Raw genomic sequence first — 11058 nt, 5'->3', positions numbered from 1 at the left:
TCTGTGTTCAAGGAAGCTATGACTATTTATTCTTTGAATATATACTAGCAACATAAACCCCTCCCCCTTTTCTGGCAGTTAATGGGAGATGAAATATTCAAATCTCTTAGAAAATGCAATATCTGATATGAAAGTAGACTGATAATTTCAAACCTGATTTCTTGTCTGCATGTTTGTTTTAATTTTTTTTTTTGAACAAAACTCATTTGATTATGTGCATGTAACAGAATCACCTCAAAAGTTGTACCCTTTCTCTTTCAAAAGTGAGAGAATTCAGTTTGATAGGAGGCTTCATGCAAGTCACGTCATGCTCAACCAAATTCAGTTGTACGTATTTTCGTGTGCTGATAAGCATGACATAATCTTATTTTAGACAAATTTTATGCCAAAGTAGCTTCTTGTCTGACATTATCAAAGGATATGTCCCTGGAGCATCTTTAAAATTCATGTGTGTGCTTATGACTTTCCCAGGTGCCTTAATAACAGTTTATGCAGCGATACTATCTTATTTACCCTGGGGAGTCTCTTTAGCGGTTAGCACTACTCTACCAGAAGGCTTTGCCATTATTATTACCCCAGTATCGCCAGGTACTCATCTGACGATACCTGTGCCCAAGGGAGGGGTTAAGAGAAGCATTTCATCCAAGACTGTTCGCACCGTGCAGAATTTCAACCCAGGGAGTCATGATTTAGACTGCAGAGGGACTGTTATCAGGCCTTATTTAACTATGTCTCCATAAAAGAAAAACCTAAAGCAAAACAAAACAGGGCTGCATGGTCCTTATAGGGAATTTCCAACCAGTTAAAAGTTAGTCTGAAAAGGAAGAGTGCAAGTTTATAATCACAACAGTGAAAATTTGGGATTATAAAAATTGGGGAAGATATGAAATTGTGAAGTTGCACTTATCTTTGCAAAATAGTTCTCAAACAGTTGATATGAATTCACAAGTTAATGAGCTCATCACTTCACAATTTTCCATTGATTGTGTGCAGAAAACAAAAAACAAACAAACAAACATTTTTGGTTTGATTTAAGACTTATTGATATTCTTCATTATTATGTATTATTTATTCATGTCGTTATCATTGTGTGTATCACAACATTGTTATTTCTAGGACCCCTCTGGAAAACAGCTGTGTTATGACAAACATAGCTGAGTAGGGCTATCCTTCCATTCATTTTATGTACTATTTTGTTTATGCAATGATTATAATTATGTAATGTGACTTTTAACGGAAAATAAATTCAAATCAAATCAAATCAAACAAAAAACCCTGATGGAATTCCAAATTTTCTGCTATAGAAGTGTATTAGAACATAATGATATTTCTGGCTAAATAACTTCAGAATAGTGATCACTCAGATATACTAGCAATTGAGAAAGGGGCATAACTGCATTAAAAAAAAAATGGAAATTTCAAAGATTTTGTGTACAAACTTTATGGCAAGTTCTGATTTGATGACATCATCAGCTCATTCATTTGCATATTTATAATGACTGGAAAATGAGCAAAACTTTGCAATTTTATAACATCCCCTATTCTTATCCAATTTTGATAAGATTTTCACCATTGTGCTTATAATAAGCATAGTATTTTTAATTGTAATTTTCAGAATATTTTATCATAAACTTAATAGTTTACTCTTTCTTTTTAGATTAACTTTCAGCTGGTCTGGAGTTGCCCTTTAATACTACCAGTGTCACTGATATTGTGTAAACAATGGAACAATGCAAAATTTTGACTAATTTTAATTTCAGAATGCTTGGAAAAAAGAACAATATCTGAGTGTACAATAGTGCTAGCATATGTCAATCAATGAGACATCTATTAACATGGTGAAATTTGTTCACAGAGATCTTGGTTGTTAGATTATGATATGTCAAAACTTTCATGTGCATTACTGTTTTGTCATCCATTTAAGCTTTCCCTTTATGTTTGCCATTTTGCCATTTTGATGAAGATTCTGCTAGGGTTGAAAGCTCAGGCCCCTTTTGACTCCAGTAAATATAGTGATACAGATGAGTCAGTTGAATTATACACTATCTTCCAGATGCTTGACTGCAAACTGAAGTTATTTCTGATTCTTGAAACTGTGTTTCCCTGGTGATAGGCTTTCTTATGCTTTCTCAGATAAAAGATATGTCAAATATGTATAAATGTGATGGAGTGTACATCATTGAAAAAGTTGGAATCTGAATAGGTCATTCAAACCAAGATCAGGAAATTAATGTTTGGTGATTCTCTAAGGCTCTCATGGTAAATGGTTGCATGTCAGTGTGTAACAACTCATGTATGCCATGCCCCAGTGTATGGTCTGTGATATGTGACTGTAGAAATCACATTAAAAGTCTTTTTGATAGTCCATTGTGTCAAGTATGCAACTTGCAACACAGATAATTTTCAAGTTGGATTTAGGGTGCAATTAAAAGTCATGAATCCAAATTGACAGCACTAAACATTTGAATTGTATTTTTTTAATGAATAAAATTCCTCAAGTGACTGATGATATCATCTTTCATAACATACATGCATGTCACACTTGCCTTCTGTACTGTACTTCTGTTTTACAACCAAAATGTGTGAACTCCGATGAATTATGGGCAGTGATTATACAGTGGACTCCATTATAATGAAGTCCTCGGGACCGGCAGTTTTCTATCGTTATATCAAAATTTCATTATAACTGAACAAATAAACAATAAAAATACATAGAGTGGACAATATTGCGACCTGAATTTTGACTTCAATTTAACTGGAATTTCATTATAACCATGTTCGTTATAATGGGAGTGCACTGTACTCCGATGATGATATAGCCCAGAAATGCTTCCATTTTGTAGACCAGTGTAAATTAGTTGATTGAGCTTCAAACGCTGGAATGAGATTATACTGTGTCTGGGACATTACATAATATTTCAGATATCTATACCATGACAAGAGATTTGGCCTGTGGGTTTGTTTGTTTGTTTGTTTGTTTTTTATCAAATCCCATGAATAGGGCAGTGAATTCAGGAAAAAATTAGAACACTTTAGTGAAGTTGGAGAAAAACTGGATAATGCATAAAAGCTTATGAATTTCCAAAATTTTGATGAAACACAAGTATGTTGCATTGTCATAACTGAATAAGAAGGCTACAACAATTTGTGAAGTCATAAAAGTGACATAGATATAATGAATGAATAGAGATTTCCACAAATATTTCAGTTTGTGTAATATTCTCCCTACCCTTTGAAGGAGGTAAGTCAAATGCTCTTTCATCATGGTAGAAATGCTACCTTATATCATCACAGTACCATGACACCACAAACTGTTGTAGCCTCCTTATCAAGTGATGACAGCACCAAAGCTGTGAAATTCTTAACTTGTGAAGGGATTGTCTGATTTTACAGTACTATCATTGTCATTGAAGCCACATATACCTTTGAAGTAAATTCTTTTGCATGAGAATTTACATCAGCCTACAAAGTGAATGCAAACAAGAAGATTCATTGAGGTTGAAGTGAAGATGTAATAGAACTTACAGAGTTTTCCGTATTTTCATGAAACTAATGCCTTTTTAATATGTTGACACCACATATGCCAATTTGAAAATGCAGTGTTGTCATCCCACATTTTCTACTATTTTGTATAAAAAAGTGTCATGAGAATTTTTTTTTTTTTTATACTCTTGCAGTAAGACTGCTAGGCTAAAACAAGACTGTAATAGTTTCACACAGGTACAACTTATTCTTTTTATTTTCTTTCAGGAAAGAAAGTTCATAAAGATTTTTGTGTGTGTGGACAGAAGCTTGTGATGTGATGCATCATCACCTATGATTTTCATAGTATGTGGATGGGACCAAAGTCATTGTTACATGAAAATATATGAAACTTTGAAACCTCATAACTTTTTATTTTTATTTTTGCTTAATGTCATGTCCAATTGTGATCGCAAAAACCTTTTCCATTCTGTTTGACTTTATATAATTTTTTAGTGTTCACCTAAATCTGGAGTAGAAGTGCATGCGTCATGAGCCAATAATGTGTGATAATCGTGCCATCTCCTCTGTTTGGAACCAAAGCACTATTTAATTCAGAGAGCCACAAGTCATACCAAAAAGGGTGACTGTGGAGCTGTGGGAGCTTAACTAACCAACTCAAAAAACAAAAAGGGGGGGGGGGGAGGGAAGGAAAAATATGTGTGTTTGTGTGTGTGTGTGTGTGTGTGTGTGTGTGTGTGTGTGTGTGTGTGTGTGTGTGTGTGTGTGTGTGTGCATGTGTGTGTGGGTAGGGCAGATAGGTGTGTTGTGGGTGGGTGAATGGGTGTGTTTGTAGTTTTGTTTGTATTTTCATTTACCCTTTTTCTTGTTCTCGCTTGTTTACAGTAACGAGTTCAGATAAGATTTGTCTCTTAAATAAGAGTCGCCTTTCCCCCTTTTCATATTTCACATATGAGCAGAATTAGATGGAAACATCTACATGTAAATGAAACTAACGTGTAGTTTATGTAAACACATGTGACCCAGGTCGATTGTCTAATTAAAATGTATGCAATACACGTTGGGCCTATAGTTGGCAAAAGAAAGCGTGCAACGTGTATTCACTGCGTTTTGAATTAGCCAAAAAAAGTAAAAAAACAAAAACAAAAAAAAAAACAAAAAAAAAACGACAACAGTGGATAGCAGTGAAGCTCTGCATGAGCTCCTAAGGAGCTTGTGCCAGATTTTTAGACGTCAGGCTGAGATTTATCAATTCTGGATGGAAGGAGAACAAAGAATTTGATATATTAATGGTGAGAGCAAAGGAGTAAGGTGATGATTTGGGACAGAGATATATCAGAAAGAGGAACCATTATATGGCTCAGTGGTTGACCACAAACTCTCAATAAACTTGGAAGTTCCAGGATTGAGCCGCGGTTGGCAGTAGAGGAAGTGCGCTATGTAAAGGCAAGACACAAATATGTATCCGCATTGCTATTAAAGTCCTTCAAACTTTCAGAGGGGAGTTGCCCTATTGTTGGTTCCGTACGTATAATACTAGCTTGTTTTATGGCAAACATGAAAGTGATCTCATACACAGGCCATGCAAAAACTTAATCCAAACTCATTCTCTAAGCACGAATGAAGCACGTATGTGGAAGAACATGGAATGTGCAGGAAGAATGTGAAATAGTTTTGAATTTAGGGCAAACAATACACTCTGCGTCAACGCTCTGATATGAATCAATTCGCAGGGAAATGACGAGAAAGACTGAAAAAAAACAACAACATCATTTAGGCTTGATAGGGCACTGACAGAAAGAAGAATTGCGGAGTAGAGTTGGATGCGAGAGGAAAGCCGCATGACGAGGCATTGCACTCAGAAAGCTCCACTAGCAAGTACAACTTGCCATCACGTTGCAAAACAAGATCCAGGCTTATTTTCATCTTGAACATCTTTACCAATTTGTGTATGATGTAATATGTAATGTTATGATATGCATGCGGTTGTGTTTCACATTTACATTGTCGTGGTGCAAATACTTTGTAAAACTACATAAAATCCATTGGAAGAGAGATGAAAAGGGAAATGCTAATCCTCACTCCATATTGCTTAAGACACATAAGATTCTTTTTTTTTTTTTCTAAGAGAGTTCTTAGAAAGGAAGGGGATAGTTGCGCATCCTCTGACTCTTCTTCTCCCGTCTCCCCCTCCCCCTTATGTCTTCCATCTTCGCTCATAATATTATCCTCATCATCGTCACCATTGCCGTCAGACTCTTTTCACAGTCTCATCCTTATATCTTTTCCAGAATATCAGCTTTTTTTCATAATCCGATCTCTCCCATGAAAGAAAAATAGAAGACAAAATCGAAAATCGAAAAAGAGCACCAAGCGGAATTCTCCCCTCGCTCGTATAGTGAGGCACCGCGTCGTATTCCCTGGGTGATGCTGACCTAATCCACGCCCGTCGCTCCCCATATGACGCACTCTGAGACACGGTAAGAGCCTCCCAGTCTCGGGGAGAGAAACAATAGTCTGGGCTGTGGGAGCTGGAGCCCCAGCGCGATTCCCGCGAGCTTCCAGCGCAATGACACCCAATTTCCCGTCCTCAGTCTGGGCCAGATATCGAAGGAAATCGAGCTAATACCATCCAGAGAGAGGCGACGCAGGATGCGTCCTACATAATCATCTGGGGGAAAGAGGAGACTAATAAAAAGTGAGTGTGTGTTTGTGTGTGTGCGCGCACTCGAGAGGAATGTGATAAAGAGGCAGAGGGGCTGGAGGAGGAAGGGGGGGGGGGGACCCGAAGGGAGAAGTTGTTTGATCGATATTGATAATTTGTAGCATATTCAAAACCACCCACCAAAGTGACCTTTGCCTTCCCTCAAACTGTCGGCAATATTCTCCCCAAGGTGCTGCGATTGCCAGTATTAAGTCACTGCCACGCCCCCATACACGCGCCATCTTAATATCATACAGTACAATATGTCGCCTCTTCCCTTCTGTGACATTTTGGACACCCCCCCCCCCCCCCGCTTCCTTCTTCTCTCTTGTGTAATGACACGTTAACGTAAGTTAAAGATGCGAAAAGACAAATTCAGCGTTCGCGTCGATTTTCTCGCTACCGACGCGCCGACTGCGAATGATGTATCGACATCACAAAAATGCACACCCGCTCTGTACAAAAATCGTATTAAGCCCGTCCTCCCCAAAGACCCTTGAAACGGATTGATGGACTCGTATCAATATCAGCTTGATCTTCTCGCTGCGTCGAAGCTAAAACATGGTAAAACCCATATTACTTCCGTCGTCACGTGCATCGCCAAGTTTGCGTAATGATTCGTTATCCGCTTAAACGCGACGCAGACAATGACGGGTCGTCTGTCCGGGCAATTTTTTCATCTTGCCCTACATTTTAGTTGCTAGGCAACGGCATCTTTTCTTCTTTTTTTTTGTCTTCTTTTCTTATGAAACGAATGAATAATGTCTTGTACAGTTCGAAAATGCATGCAATGTCTTTTAATTACCTGAATGTATTCAGCTGGTATTTCTACTGTACGGGAAGTCACTATAAGGAATGAACATAATACATGTAGATAACTGATTACTCCAAGTCATATGGTGATGACCACCGCTTGTCTGGTGAGTCGTGTTAGTAGCTGGTCACTAATATCAGAACTACAAAGCGCGAAAAAAACAACAACAACAACAATGAATGTCAAAGAATCACAACTCCATCGCTTTCATTTCATCTGATAGGATAATCTAGGATTGAGTGTGTGTGAGAGAGAAGGGTTCGTTGGTTACTTACCATTGCGTGATGTGCATGTCATGTGTGTGTGTGTGTGTGTGTGTGTGTGTGTGTGTGTGTGTGTGTGTGTGTGTGTGCGTGTGTGTGTGTGTGTGTGTGTGTGTCTGTGTCTGTGTGTGTGTCTGTGTGTGAGTGTATTATGCACGAGAAAAATGCATGTATTTCAAACGATATTATACTACTGCGACATTGTACGATTAATATTATATAAAGAACATCCAAGAGCATACTCACAAAATCGGGCATTGTGACCGAACTTCAGGGGATATTCCCGGACATAAAAACCCCTCAAAAAAAGTCATGCAATTCCAGTTTGGTGTGTAATATTTCTCTTAAAACTACATCATTTCATTCATATGTGACATCATCATAAGAAAGCCTGATTAATTTTCTTTACAATCATGACAATGACAACTCGACACTTGTTTATCATACAATTGACGCCATTTGCAGGAGAAAAAAAAAATCCCCACCATGTCCACTCGATGAGAAGCAATTCATCACCGCTGTTAGCTAGTGTGTACATGAAGTCACTATTATTGTCTTTCCCAACAGAGTCATCTTTTACTTTTAACGGGTCTACCCCCCGTGTCTTGCCATTCTCTTCTTTCACAGTTGACCTCTTATTCTAATTTCAAGCAGTGATTGATACAAACAACGCAACAAGATGCCCCCTAAATCTTGTACGCCGACGAAGATCGTCAACAAATACTTTTGTTTGGTGTTTTTCTTTGCCACCGAAGTAGGCCTGTTCATATGCATCTCTAGGGTTCAGATGACATTCTGATACCCTTAAGGCCACCGCACACTACAGGATCAGACTGGTCTTAAGGTCTTAAGCCAAGCTGGGTCTTAAGACGAGTCGCACCACCGGACACCGCACACTATACGACCCGACTGTAAAGCGCGCACAGTGCGCACTGCGTGCGCTTGCATTCTACTGCATTGTGAATGGCTGAAAGCCTACGACCAGTCGTAGAAATTCAACATGTCAAATCTCTACGACTGGCGCTAAGACCCAGTCGTACGACTAGAAAATGGCAAGACTGTGACGTCACACTTCTAGTCTTAAGGTCTTAAGACCGGTGAATCGGGGCAAAATCGTGTAGTGTGCGGCGGGCTTCACTTTACTGCATCAACACCATAGCTGACGTTACAGATTTACATAGGTGTGTGAATACATAATATTCTACTCGGAGCGTTATAAAAGTGGGCGTATGAATACTAAATATCACTCAAAGCTTCACGAGTTCCCCTCACCACGTACAGTCGCCTCCTCTGAGCTCTCTTTGGGTTTGATCGGGGGAGGTGGTTGAGAGGTTTTTACCTCCGTGGATTGAGAGTCCCCCTCTCCCCATGGGTGATGGATCCTTCCCATGTGTCGTATCAGGGAGGTGACACGTCTCACCTCCCTGGTCGCTCACTAATCTATGAAATGGCGTGCAATGGATGACTGTTCAAAGTGGCGCCGCGTATAGATGGGGTACATGTTGGCCCTACCTGCCTATAGGTTTTGGGGGAAGCATTTTTTAATACCTTGTTGTCTTGTGGAGGACAAAGTTTCTTGGACATCACGGGCGGAATATATTTTCTATTACCCACATATTTTCAAATGTAACTGATAATGATGAAGTAACTTTGATGCGTACGGGCAAATCAGCGACGATCTCCGTTCCATCATTTTCCTCGTAGTTGGTCTCACTATTAGTTTTAACTTTGCTTTAAAGGTGAGTGTCTATTTCAGTTAACAACTATACACGATATTTTATAAACAAGGTGTACTTTCACCATGGCTCATTTTGAGCAGACGAAAACAAAAATGAATTCGCATGTACATTTTATCCTCTTGAGACTGAGAAATATAGTTTTTAAGCTCATTAGTGTTTGTTTTGACTGTATATGTGACATGTTTTTTAATAACTGTTTAAATACAACTATTCTAAACTACATTGTATATTGTTTCCATTTTCAACACTTGGTCAACGGTATCACTGATTTCAACTGGACGTTTTCTTCCTAGAATTATTGTTTGTATCTACAAAATGTGATTTTCCATCTATAAGCTAGGATTGTCACAGGACCTTGATGTGAAATAGCATTCACTTGCTGGTCTTCTTAACCTATCAAATTTATTCCTGATAAGAGGTGGGACACTGTCTTCCCTTCTCTAACTCTTTTTTTTTTTTTTTTTACAGGATGTTGCTGATATAGACATTACCAGCAGCAAGTACCAGGTACGTGTGTGTAATGATCATTTGTTGATATCAATGAAAAATGCTTCAAACTCATTGATATTTCAATATGCAAGCGAGTGTAATTCCAGAGCGCGCTGCTGTTGTTCGTATACTTGTACGTATTTGTTTGAATTCTACGCGCAGATATTGCGTCAGTAAACTGACCGCACGTCGCTGCGCAACGGCATCATTCGCTACGTTGCGTGGTACTTGTTGTGCCGGGATGTCGGACTGCACATCGCCGCCCAGTTTTTTTATTGCCACAAGGGAATGTTTCACGCACTAATTTGTCCACCTGACTAGGTGTATTGCATTGATGATAGTCAGATATCCGCTTCACTTTTGTGTTCTCCTGAATATGAAAACCCAAGCCTTAACCCAATTATTATGAAGAATAATATACCGATGATTATGATTAAAGTAATTTACAAATTAATTGAGTTTGTTTCTCTGGTAAATTGTAAAGCGTATAGAAGCATTTTGGTCATTGACGCCATAAGTTGTTGATATTATTATCAAATATTGCACATGTAAGCACGGGATAGTATGTTGGATAACAATCCTGCCACACAATCTCTCCTAGTTACACACCTGATCTACGACAGTTTGCAACCATGCATTTTGGTCGCACGGAAGGCTGCAACTGGCATCGATCTCATCAGGTCGCAAAAAAGGGCATTCACCAATGCAACAGCTGTCATTCAAGAAAAGCGACTAAAAGAGATACATGTATTTGCACGAATAAGTTAAATCTGCTCGTGGTCGTGGGTTCACAATATGCAAGCGTTGCACGAGTGATTGCGAGTTGCATATCGACGACAATCACAATAGTTGCACGACCAATCGATTGGTCGTACCACGGTGGACGTGAGACCATGCGATCGCTCTTGCGATTGAACAAACCCGGTGGGAGTGGCATGGGGTAGAAGCCCCAACCAACCCTCCCCCCCCCCCCCACATGATCGGACCGACTGGTCACTTTCAAGTTGGACTTCGTAATAGCCAAGATCGATGCCAAAGAAGAAAGTTACAGAAATAAGAGGAAATTGTTAGAGGGCCCTTGCTCTAGCCCTATAGATCAAGTGCGAGTGAGTGCTACTATCAGCGGGACACCCTGCCTTTGCGTTGTGCGTTGTTGTTGGTGCCGAAGATGCAGCAACCTCACGATCCTGTGAGATTCTTAAAGAGCAGCATGGCAGCATCCACAATACCCTTCTTCATTAACCCTTTGTGTGCTTTGATTACCGATTGGCATATAACACCTATGGCATTGTAAACGTTGTCCAAAGTCCCTAAAAGAGAAAGGGTTAAAAATAGAGATCGTCCTGCAGCTCATCTAAGTAGTCCCACTATACAAGAGGCCTCTCATAGACTCCCTACAAAGAAATAGTCGCATACAGTCGTGTAACGGTCGTGTAAGATATGCTGCGATCGGACATGCTCACAGTCTCATGGTCTCAGCACAATCGTACCGACTCGCAAGACTATAGCCTCTATCAGTTTGCAGGAAGCAGCAATGGTGGAGGGATGCAAGGACCATGAAAGAGA

The sequence above is a fragment of the Diadema setosum genome, chromosome 9 (assembly GCF_964275005.1).
Source record: "Diadema setosum chromosome 9, eeDiaSeto1, whole genome shotgun sequence".
NCBI classification, from domain to species: Eukaryota; Metazoa; Echinodermata; class Echinoidea; order Diadematoida; family Diadematidae; genus Diadema; species Diadema setosum.
The sequence above is the reverse complement of the archived record's forward strand: the minus strand, read 5'-3'. Positions refer to the sequence as shown.